We start from the raw sequence: 12,499 nt of genomic DNA, 5'->3' as shown, positions 1-12,499 counted from the left end.
CCAACTCATAGCCCACCTGAAAATCACAAAAATGTTGGACTCCACATCCAATAGCAACAATACAAACAACAATACGGAGGCTAAATAACATTCACAGAGCACTTTTTGGCTTCAAAGCAGGGTAAGCAGAATAAAAACAAAACAAAACAAAACAAAAAAGAATAAAAGGCGTTTTTAAAAATGTTAGTGTTTTTTCACAAATATTTAAAAACGTTATTTATATCCACGAAAGTCTTGTATTTTAGGTGTGATGAAAAATACTTTGTTGACTTTGCTCAAGGGGAACAGGAAATGGTACATGAGAGAGGAACGAATGCTGCTCTCACATCTATCCTGCTGGTATGGGGATTGAACTGGCAACCTCACCCGGAGGCATGGGATGAGCTTCTATGTTGTCGCCAAAGAGAGACAGAAAAGAAAGAGAGGCAGACAAAAACACCTCTCCATCCACTTCTTTGTCTCTGCTCTCCTCTTTCTCTATCCTCATTCCCTTTTTTTCTGTTTCATTGCCAACAAATTGAGCTGTGCAGGAGGGATAGGGAGACTGATGGCTTCCTTATCTTCCTTACTTCATACACCTAAATAAACCAGACAAAAGCCCAATGGAAAAAAAAAAAACACCCAATTCATTCCTTTTAGTTATGATTTATTAGATCCATTTGACCTGTGTGGTGAGTGTGGAGGAAAAGAACAGTATATGTATGGATGGGTCTGCCTCCCAGCTGAATAACACACATACACACTCTCACACACACACAAATAGAAACAAACACACAGTCAGTGGTGCAGAAACTGCCTCAGATATATATATATATATATTATTTTTCTTTATGTTTTATCTGTTTTCAAAGGAAGGTGACCTGTTGTTGGGTAATCTGTTGCTGGGCCAATGTGGCCTGAGGCTGGCCACTGTTTCCCAACAGCACTCCTGCAGCTTCTGCTGACAATTAAATCTCAAGACACACTGATAGAATTCACCCCGTGTGCATATTTGTCAATTTGTATTTTAATTGCATCCTTTTATGTGCAGGAAAGCAGAGGGATTGTGATATGCTGTTTTGACAAATCCACGAAAAAACAGCAGAGAAAAAGAAATCTGTAGCGGTTCAGTAAAACTTATTTATGACCATTACAGGGTCAGATCAACACTTGGTTTGTGACCAGATACCTGAAAAACTAATGCCTTTCTCAGCCATGCCTTATCATATTTCCAGTAATCAGGCTTTTAGGCTATTTATGTAATCAGTAAGAACAAAACAAAAATAACTACACATTATGTAGCTAGAAGGATGACGTACATCTCGATAAAGATGCTCTCTCCACAGCAAAAACATCCTACTACGCAGACACAATTAATTCTGGAAAAGGGGACAGAAGAGAATTATTCTCCACTGCAAATAATGTCCTCCAGCCACCTGATACTCTTCCACCATACATGTACTGCACTGCTCAATGTAACACATTGATGAACTTCTTTTTATGCCAAAATTGAAGTCATCCATCTGCAGGTTACTCCGGCTGGAAACATGGTACACAGCTCGCCTTACCCAGTCCCCCCCCCCCCGCTTCACCTGGAGAACGCCTGTCTACTCTCCCTCACTTCTGAAATAACTGACGGCGTACATTACTTCCTCACCGCTCGTCTTGTACCATCATCTCTCAAAACAGCTGCAATAACGCCTGTTCTGAAAAAGCCTGGTGCAGAGCCCAACACTCTGAATAACTATTGTCAAATCTCAAATCTGCCTTTCCTCTCTAAAATATTTGAGAAACCTGTCATTGGTCAGGTTCACTCTCACCTTACTGATAAGTATCTTTTTGAAGAATTTCAGGCGGGATTCTGCATCATAGCACAGAAAAAGCCGTGCTCAAAATCACCAGTGAGCGGCTGATGGCAGCTGCCTCCGGGCTGTTAACCATCCTTGCATTACTTGACTTCAGCTCAGCCTTCAGCATAATTTCTCATTACATTCTCCTAGAGAGGTCTGTTGGCATCACTAGCACCCATCTTACTTGTTTTAAAACATATATATCTGGCTGCACTCAGTTTGTTCAGTTAAACAATTTCTTTTTTTTTTTTTAGGAAATATGATATAAATATGCTGATGACACCCAGCTCCACTTGAATACCAAGCCAAATTCTACCCTTCAACTCCCTTCCCTATCTGATCGCCAGCTGGAAATTAAATCCTGGTTGTCCTATAACTTTCTCAAGCTTAACAGTGATAAAACCGAGGTTCTTCTCATTGGTACAAAAAAAACACTTTAGTCAAATTCGTCAGTTTCTCCTCACTCATGGACAATGTCACAGTTCCTCCTTCTCTCCCCTTTGCACCTTGCACTTGGAGCACACATCAATAACATCACCTGCATTTTTCCATCAACGCTATTCTGGTATGTTCCTGAGTCACACTCCGCATCGATTACTGTAACTCTATCTGCTCTGGTCTTCCTCACATCTCCTCCGTAAACTTCAGCTGGTTCAGAACGCAGCAGCCTGTACCATTCCCAGAACAACTTCCTCCAGCAGCTGCACTGGCTCCTGTTAAACTGTTGAACACCACGTTGACTTCAAGAGCCTGCTTGAGAGCCTGAAATAAACAAATAATAAACAAAGTGTCTGTCTGTCTGTCTGTCTGTCTGTCTGTCTGTCTGTCTGTCTGTGCTTGGATAACTTCACACTTTTATAGAGTGGCCAAAGAGTGAAATATTTACTTTTAGTTCCATGTACACTAATTACACTGGGGACCACTTGGGTTCCCTTATGGCCAATTGTGGGCACACAAAACCAGAGCGAGCATGGTGCAGAACAAGCTGTTATTTGAAAGCAATATTTTGACTGAAGAAAGAACTTAAAGTGAGACCAGATTTTTTTTTTCCCTTCATTATAATCTCCCATTGTAGGTTCAGCCAATTCTTCTGCTGGTGACACTTGACATGTAGATAAAGTGACTAAGACAGAGCTGGGATCAGCAGAGCCCTGGCTTTATTGAAATATCTCTGAACTAATTCCAAAGAGTTAATGTGGATTTAGAGAAAATATATATAAGTAGTTAGAATAATTTAGTAACAGTGAAGAAAATTCTCTGTTAAAACTAATTTGAAAACTGGAATTTATGTAAATGGAATTCTTAATGCAGTGCTACTTAGCACAACCCACTTCTGTTCAGTGAACTCATTCTGCCATGTGTTGTAGCCTCACAGTAACTGTAAGCATGAACTAAATGGCCTTGTATCAGTTCAGAATAAAGGCAGCATGACGGCTGCTAAAATGAATGCAGTCTAATAGTTTCTAATGCAATCAATTCAACCTTAATGAAGGTTGTAATGTTCAGTTTTTTTTTTTTTTTTTTTTTTTTGTTGAAACTGCAAAGGGTGTAGTTTCTGGTGCTGTTGAATTGTATTGTATTATACCAACATGTGTATATTATTTGGTACCTCTATTTATATCAGTGAGGGCATCTTAAATGACAGAATAATCCAATACTCAACAGCAGGACAAACTACAGCCTCCACAATAACCATGGAGTTGAATCAACACCTCTCTAGGTTTTTTCCATCAACTGAACATTAAAACCTTCATGAAGGAGAATTCACTGCAAGACTGTATTACACTGCATTAGTTTTAGTTTTAGTAAGATTTAGTATTTAGTATTAGATATTAAGATTTTGAGTCCACTGAAGTTCTCCTTGTTTTCAGTCTTCATGTATCGTGGATGCGTTCACAACTGAACTCAGAGCTGTCCACTTGTGATCAGGATCACACATTCAGGATCACACATTCACATTCACATGAATGTGTGATCAGTCAGTCTGTCTATTTTTATGTATATGCCTTGCATTAAATTAGTTTTACTTAATGTGGGGATTTTTATTTATTTTTTGCTTCACATGTGACTGATTGGAAATTAAAATTGAATTGGTGCTGTTTGTCTGTAAAACTGCAGTGATGTGATGTCGTTTCAGAGGGTAAGCATACCGCAGAGGATGGCCTTACGTATCCTCACTCACAACTCTTCCACGATCCCTCCTCACTCCTTCGTTCTTTATTCCTTAAGCTGAAACTAGAGCTTCAGGATAGCCTTCAAGACTGTAACGATATTGGTGTTACCAAGGTGCAAGGATCAAAGAGGAACAGGGGAACTGGGACGTACCCAGCATCACAGGGGCTAAAGTCTGCGACTGCTGCTACAGCGTCAGGGATGGATTGCCAAAACTTGCAGTATTTTCAGCAACTTCCAGCAAAGCTTTACTCCTCATCCATAGTTATTCCACTACAGTCAGTGAACAGATGCTTCCACGGTGAGCCTAGCAGTGGTCTCAACCACTTCTCTATCCAACTTGCCTTTCTTACAATGACATAGTCGTCACTTTGGAGGAGTGTGGAAAGCTGCGTCATTGTCTTGGAAAAGCTGCATCTTTGGCTGACAGACCCTGAGTCTGGGTTGTTTGCACTTCTGAGGGTGGAGCCAGAGCCCTGTAGAGTTACAGCAGTGAGAGTTCATGCACAGTGGGTCACACGACTCAGCTTTGAATAGGTCCGTAGGGAACAACAGGATTTACTTGCAAACAACTACTTTTAGTGAATTTTGCCACCCTCTAATTATGTGTAGTGTAGATAAATGACTGATGTTTGAAATCTGAAATATTTGTTGTACTGAATTATTAGTTATAGAATAAGCAGATAACAGTGAAACTGTACCCTAGGCTTCTCTAACTGCTGTGATTGCTTGTATCACACCTCACTGTAATCTTTATGACTTTCAAATACCAATGTTGATATTGACCCATCTATTTATCCATATGACTATAAGTAGTTATGTTCTTACTTATATGAAGGTGGATTATAAATTACTACTATACTGCTACTAAGCCTCACAAATTGTAATGTCATACAATTACACTGTACTGACAGCCATTATGCTCAGCAATGTAACGATGAGTTAATGTGACCTTTAAAAGCTTATTTACTTGGTGTAACTTGGCTGTGGGTATAATTAATGATCTCTGGGGATGTTTCTAAGGATGGTGCCTTTTCTCCACCTTTAGCTGAAGATGCGTCACCCCAACCATTTACAGCAAAACAGCAACAGTATCAAACAACTAGGCCCCTTTAGAACAAAATTATAGACATTTGTCTGGTAAGCAGTGAGACCTAGTCAACTCAATAAAAAATTGGCAAAAAGACAATGTTTCTTGTTTCCTTTTTCCCATCTTTACATGTACCACATACTTTAAGGTCCCATATCATAGAAAGTGGGATTTCCATGTATTTTCTGATTATAAAGCAGGTCTAGGTTTTATATTAATACTGTGAAAGTATCAAAGCCTCAGTCCACAGAGAAATGCACACAGCCTGTATTCAGAGACTGAGCCTGGAAACGAGCCATCAGGACGTTTGTAACTCTGTGATGTCACAACTGTACAATCACTCCTCTCAGGCATGCCCTAAGCCCAGCCCACCTGGACCCACCATCCAACCTTGCAGGGTGTGATTTCTCTGAGTATTTACCTGAAATCTACTATATTTAAACAGTGAGCCTCACAGACCTTTTGTTACTAGAGCTCAGGACAGAAGCCTGAGAGAGGAGATGCAAAACTACATTGAGATGGTTTTTGGTGCTATAGTAATCTGATCATAGCCTACAGTATCCTCTCAGTGGTCTATGTTCAGGGCTGAATTCCCAAAGCTTATAGTACTTTAAGTAACTTCCCAAGCATCTATAGCAAGACCTTCTTTACCATAGCCCAAGCAGTTCTCTCAACCACTACCAGCATAATTCATCTGCTGCTTCTTCCCACAGCATACAAGCCACATTGGAGTTATGGCAAAAGCTAGGTAAAAATAAGACTTGTAAAAGCAAGTTCTTTGGCTTCGTGAATTCAAGTACAGCCTCAGCTGTTACTGTCTGCATGCTAACATGCTAACCTAAAACATTACAATTACTAAACATGAGCATATTAGCATTTACATCATGAACAAAGAGTGCTGCAGAAATGAGTCCTAAAACCTGGACATTAGTTAGCAGTTTAGCACTTCTGGTTCCCTCATCCAGATGTCTGAGGGTTTCTGAAATAAGGTCTGTGGTAAACCCAAGCACAAGACATCTAAGTGTTTTATCTTAAAACATAACATACGTCAGTAAATAGCCCAGTCATGATTACTTTAAGTTTTTACATCTCTTAAAAAGGCCAGTTGCTTACAAGTAGCTAAATGAGACTACTGAGGTTGTCAGAGATGTTAAACGAAAACAGATTTACTCATCAGTCCACTTTTACAGCCTCGTTGTGTTGATGCTTGCACTTTTGCAAACTAATTTTGCAAAAGGAAAGGCTTTTGTAGAAGAGGTTAGGAGCTTGGGTGTCCCGGTGGCTCACCTCGTAGAGTGCATACCATAAAGGCTAAGTCCTAACTGCAGCAACCCAGGTTTGAGTCTGATGTGTGGCCCTTTGCTGCATTTCATCCCTTCTCTCTTTCTCTTCTTGACTTTTCTATTTCTCTCATACTGTGGCTGTCAGAATAAAAGTAAAAAATAACTTTAAAAAAAAGAAGAGGTAAAACTACAAAACTGCATGTTGGAAGTACACTGTACTTCATTCATAATTTATAGCCTAACATTAGCATTTTACTTCGCTGCACAAGAGTTCATTTTTAAGTTGTCATAAACTTTTGTTTGTCACAGAGTTTATTTTCTGCAGTAATCCAAAAGCCAAGATAAAAATCCCACTGGCTTTCTGTTGAGGGGACCAGGGTGAAGTGAACTTCCGTTTTGGCCTACACAAATACCTCATCCCTGCAGCGCATTTAGCTAAAATGACTGTTGTTCCTAACAATAACACCATGAGTTGTTAGCATGGCTGTAGGCGTTAATGGCAGTTGAGGAGATCATTCAAAGTCTGTCCAGAAGCCTGCTGTCATGAAGGGTTTCATATACATAATATACAGTGAGCTTAAAGACATAGATAGTGGGTGTGAGAAAGTGCACAGGGTTTAAGTTTGGTCAATCTGCCAATGAGAATGATGTGATATGATCAACAGAGCAGGTGAACAAATGGACTTTGAGGTTACTTTGACAACTACAGATGCAATAAATAGCCTGAACATCAACGTGACCCTGTAGCGGCACAAACAATGTGCACTGTGCTGAATATATTGTGTTTTGCTTTGTGTGGGTGCTTTGTGTCTGCACCAGGGAAAATTGTATTTTTTTTTTCTTCTGCATGAATGCAGGCTGGATAATGTCTGCATATCTGCACCTTGGCTTTGGAGGCGGGTGAGTGTTTAGTCAAATATATGCCTCTCTCCAACCCAGCTTCCTCCTGACCGTGCACAACCGTTGGCCAGTGCTGGCGGTGACCTGATGCAAATGCTTTGTGTTCATGCATGAAGCCCGGAAAACCACCAGCCACCTTCATTTGTCTGTGTGTGCTTGCATGCAATGGCTTGCCCTTGTTGTATAATGCTTACAAAAAGCTGAGTATTTTGTGTAAATTTTAATGCGGTTGGAACTGTGGTGAAGACATTGTGAAGAAATTTCAGGTGGTTATATTCTTGGGAAACATTGCATGATTTTTGGCAGACATATTTCAGCTCCTGCTGCTCTCAACAGCATTCACCACAGAGGACCCCAGAGGGTTTTAAATGCAGGAATGTCATCAACACCTCAACGTGAAACAGCTGCCACTTGAAATCATCCCCATAAATATGAAAAACCATATTGCACACATGGAAAATAAAAGAGAAACAAAGGAGACAACGATACTATAAAAATAGTAAAAGAATGTATGAGGCTGCTGTTATGGTAAAAAGTTGTCACTTTCCCTGATGATGGTGTAAGGGACCGACACTGCAGAATGCTAATTGTTCTCACCATGGTTCAGATAAGGCCTGCATCTTCTTCTCTATTTCTAGGCAACTAAATGAAACAGTCACGACTGTTGCATTTGCAATTAAAATAGCCCTCAAAGACTGAAAATAGTATCTGGCTGGATGCATTCCATTTGGCCAAGGTGTGTCTTACCCACCATCCTCCCCACTTAAATGATGATAAAAATCATCTGTCATCATTGGGGGTGCCCTAAATGGAGACGCGACAGGAAGGAGCCTTCAGTCTCTGACCTCTGACCCTGTAATAATCCTCAGTCAGAGGATACACCGGGAGATCTACACTGCAGAGATAATGAGTGACTATGACTGACGTGACAAAAAATGTAGACACTACAGTGGAAGCCTGACATCCCGTTAGCAGGCCCCTAGAGGCTGTGCTGCAGATTACACCCCTGCATGAGATTATGAGATACAGCATCTGATAATGCAGAGCAGATATTTTGAGAGCTCATGGTCAAGGTTCTCAATTTAAGTGATGTTGAAAGATTGGGAATTTGGAATAATATCTTCTCCTCATGTCTTGATATTTCTCTTCTCTCTATCTGTCTCTCTCTCTCTCTCTCTCTCTCTCACAAATCATAAACTGCAATCAAACATCCATTGTTTCACATAGCCACCTCTGAATTCCTTTTCTTGCTGTTCAACTCCTGCAGCTCTCCCCACCATGACTGGACTGAACATTGGGATGACTGATCAGTCAAAACATCCATTAAGCTTTGAAAGTTTTTACAGGTCCTCTCTGTGTTACTGGGTCTGACCCACTTTGTCTATTTCCCATTTCCAGAGCCAGGACTGTGATAATGCACTGTGTGCCCCTGTCTGTACAAGGTGACTGAGGTGACTGAAATCTACCTTGTGGGCACCGCGGAGTAAATTTCATTGAGCCTCAGGCCACTTGTACCGACAAGAGTGTGACCCCATTGACTTTGTGTTTTTACACCTTTTGTATGCTTTAATAAAGCGTTTAGCCATGTTCCATTTCAGTATTAAAGAGGCACAAACGTACTTTAAGAATTTCAGTTTGTTATATCAATAACGGAGGAAAGTGCAGTCAGTGTTTGTGAGCATTAGCTACTCTTTCCTAAAGCCAGAAACCATAGAGGTACAGTGCCTCTCAAACCTGCGAAGTCATTGAGTATAAAGTCTGGAGTTGCTCCATAGACAGTGAATGGGAGGAATGTTTGGGAAAATGTTTCTGGAGAAAAAAGCCTCTTCCGTCAGAAATGTTCCAAAACTCCTGAAAGCGGCTGCTCTTGAAAATTAACCCAGTGTCCTGCCAGTTGGTGAGGAAGTGAACTCACCTTCCATGCATATTAAATACAATGAGGTGTCAGCCTGTTGTGTTTTTATTAGACCTGTGCCTTTTTTCTTTTTACAGACATAGTGTCTGAGGCGAACCTCAGAGCCTGAAATCAGACCGTTTTACGTCACATTCCCACTAGAGCTCAAAGTGCAAATGTAATATATGTTCATATGCACATTTTACTGTGATTATTTCATGTATGTTATTAACTTGTATCTTTGTGTGTCCAGAGCATATATATATATATATATATATATATATATATGTGTGTGTGTGTGTGTGTGATAATAATACAGGTGACATATATGTCAGCATCACTCTTGATATAGACATATATGTCATATATTACATTTCTGCATGGGTATCTAATTGTGATTATTTTTGACTGATCTGTCTGAATTTCTGTCATGGTTATTTGGTGGACAACTTAGTGTCTGAGCCGGCATCAGTAATTGTACTGTGCGTCTGCCATCTCTCTTTGTTTTCCACTCAAAGTCACTTTGCTTCAGAGCCTTTCAGTTGCCCCCCCCGCTGTGTCAGGGATGGCCAGGGGATGGACCAGATGCAGTGTGAAATCAGCCCTATCTTACATCTTGGACATGAAAGCGGTGAGAAGGCTGCTCTCGTCTTTGAATATCCCTCACTTTTATTTATTTTTCTGCGAATCCCATCTCACGTATCAACACATACTGATGAGACTTTACAGCTGGATGATATAGAAAGAATTTAATGTAACAAGATTTAGCATGTTTTCAATATCTATATCACAATATCTGCTCAAGTATTTAAAGTCTGTTGTCTATCATTCCGAACAGCATTTGAAGGGTAAGTATGATACAGTATTTGTTTCTGCTGATTCTCATATGAATCTGACTTAGTTAGTATATTTTTTGCTTTATCATGAAATTAGACAACAAAGTGTGTATTATGATATAATAAACATCCATTATATAATAACACAGATGATGAATACTGATATATGGCCAGCCCTATTTGATAGCATCTCCAGCCTGGCAGGGTGACTCTCCTGAGGCAGCCGTGGGAGTCCGCCAGCCCAGGCTTGTGTGTTTGTGACACCTCAGTACAACAGCTCAGTACATCATCTTAGCAAAAACTCACCCTCCCACTTCACGATGACGGTTTGACGTGCACCATTGACAATCTGTTAAAAGTGTTCTGGGTTTGTAATGTGTCCCATCCTGCCCAGCTCAAATCAGTTTCTTTGAGTATGTTTGTGACAGGCCCATCTCAGGTGGAAAGAGATCAAAAAGTTGTGAAGCTTATTGCAAAGCTCCAGGCAGTGCTGTAAGCAACCATGTACATTTGTCTCAAGTGCAAGAAATCCATTTTGAAACAAGTAATGACACATATCAGACATCTTACGCAAGTCACTGTTATTTCAGATGGACAGGATTATACAATTGTATGTTGTGACCACTGTCACTGTCAAAGATTCCATTCTTATGCCAGACATCTCAAAGGGAGCTGTTAGAATGGCCTGAGTGGTCACAGGAGGGGACTGAAGAGAGGCACAAGTCCAGGGTGAAATTTTCCGTATGAAAAAAAATATATATATTACATAGCACCGTGTATACCGTGTAACAGTTACACTACCCCAAATATATATTCACATAAAACCACTACCAAACATATTTGCAATCCTAATAAATACAACTACACACCCCCTCCTACCCATTTTCTCACTTGATATTACCATACCGGAACTATTAATAGGTGTGCGATCCCAGGGGAACTGCTTTGCCTGAACACCTGGGTAGAGGGAGAACAGACAGAGATAAGTTGTGCATCACAGAGAGTTTCAATTTCACTGTTACACTTAGCATAGCATGAGTCTTCCTTCATTTCAATTAACAGATACTTTGCCCCTATCGAGTCGTAGATCAATGTGTGCCATCAGCTGGTTCACAGCCGATCGTCTTGTAATAATATTAATAATACTAATAATATTTACCAGTAAGTGGTGTCTGGTAAAGGCGGCCGGTCACAGCAGGAACACAGTCAAGCTGCAGACTCTGTTCATTTGGAGCAAATGGGTCTATTTCAGTAATATGTCAAATTATGTTTCTACATCATCTTTCTAACAACATGGGCGTGGAAACTGATCTGGACTCTGATCTGGACTCTCCAGTGAATCTTCATTTTTCAGACCACTTGGACTGTGCAGCTTCATTTGTTGCCAAAAAGCACTGTGTGCACCAAAGAGCTACTGCACAAGACATCTTGATTTCTATTCTCCTTTAAAGAATTTGAAGGATAAAACTGCATCTGTCTATTCCAAATGACAATAACACTGTGCAATCTTTTATGCAGGAGTTTGAAACATTTTTTTTTTTTTTTTCAGAGGTGAATACTCCCCATGAAATGAACAGAAATCAGGGAAAAATCTTCTTAGGGTACAGATGTGACACAACAGAAACACTTCCCAGCACATCTCCATTACTGAGTTTCTTTTTGGAAGTGAAGAGATGCACAGACTCTCTGAGCAATCTAGCAAAGGTGTTGATGGTAAAGTGTTAATGCGTAATTATTGTGATGGCACACTGTTTGCAAATCATACATTAAACAGCAGGTGGCCTACAAATTCAACTTTATTTTGATGACTTGGGAACAAACAACTCTTTGGGCTCAAAAGTTAAAGTTTACAAAGTGGGAGTTGTTTCCTTTACTTGAGAAACGTAATCTCCTCTCTTGCAAACCCTCACCTTTGTCCACTCTTCAGTTCTAAAGACAGAGAAGTTTGTGGCTTTCAGAGCCTCTGTCGGATAACATTCGATCTCTCAGAAGGGATGAAGGGTCAGAGTTCTCTGCTCCTTGGTACCATTTGCCTCTTGAATGCTGATAATCTGTCTCACCATTCACATGGAGGGATTTCAGAGAGCTTTCAAGCCAACACATTTTTCCCATTTCTGCCTGACTGACAAACAAGCTGCCCAGTGTGTGTTTGCTGAGAATCACCAGGAGTTCCGTCACAATGTCAACTATAAAGAACGCGGCGCTTAACAAACCAACCGGTGTAAAGGAGGATTCCTGTTTAAACTCTATTGACTGAAATGTGACTGAAAACGTGTGTAGATATTATGCATGACCTTTTAGAGGGTGTGGCTCTAGTTGCAATAAAATTGATGTTTGATCTATGATGGAAAGCTTTTCACCTCAGAAAAGTTCAATGACAAACTGCTAAGCTTTGATTACAGTTGAGGGAAAACAAACCTAGAATCATTCTTAACTTGATAACATCAGAGAATCCTATAAAACAAGCAGCCAGTCAGATGAGGTGCCTCTTCTGC

The sequence above is a fragment of the Trachinotus anak genome, unplaced genomic scaffold (genome assembly GCF_046630095.1).
Source record: "Trachinotus anak isolate AG129_WGS33_773 ecotype Australia unplaced genomic scaffold, CSIRO_AGI_Tana_v1 ptg000021l, whole genome shotgun sequence".
NCBI classification, from domain to species: Eukaryota; Metazoa; Chordata; class Actinopteri; order Carangiformes; family Carangidae; genus Trachinotus; species Trachinotus anak.
The sequence above is the reverse complement of the archived record's forward strand: the minus strand, read 5'-3'. Positions refer to the sequence as shown.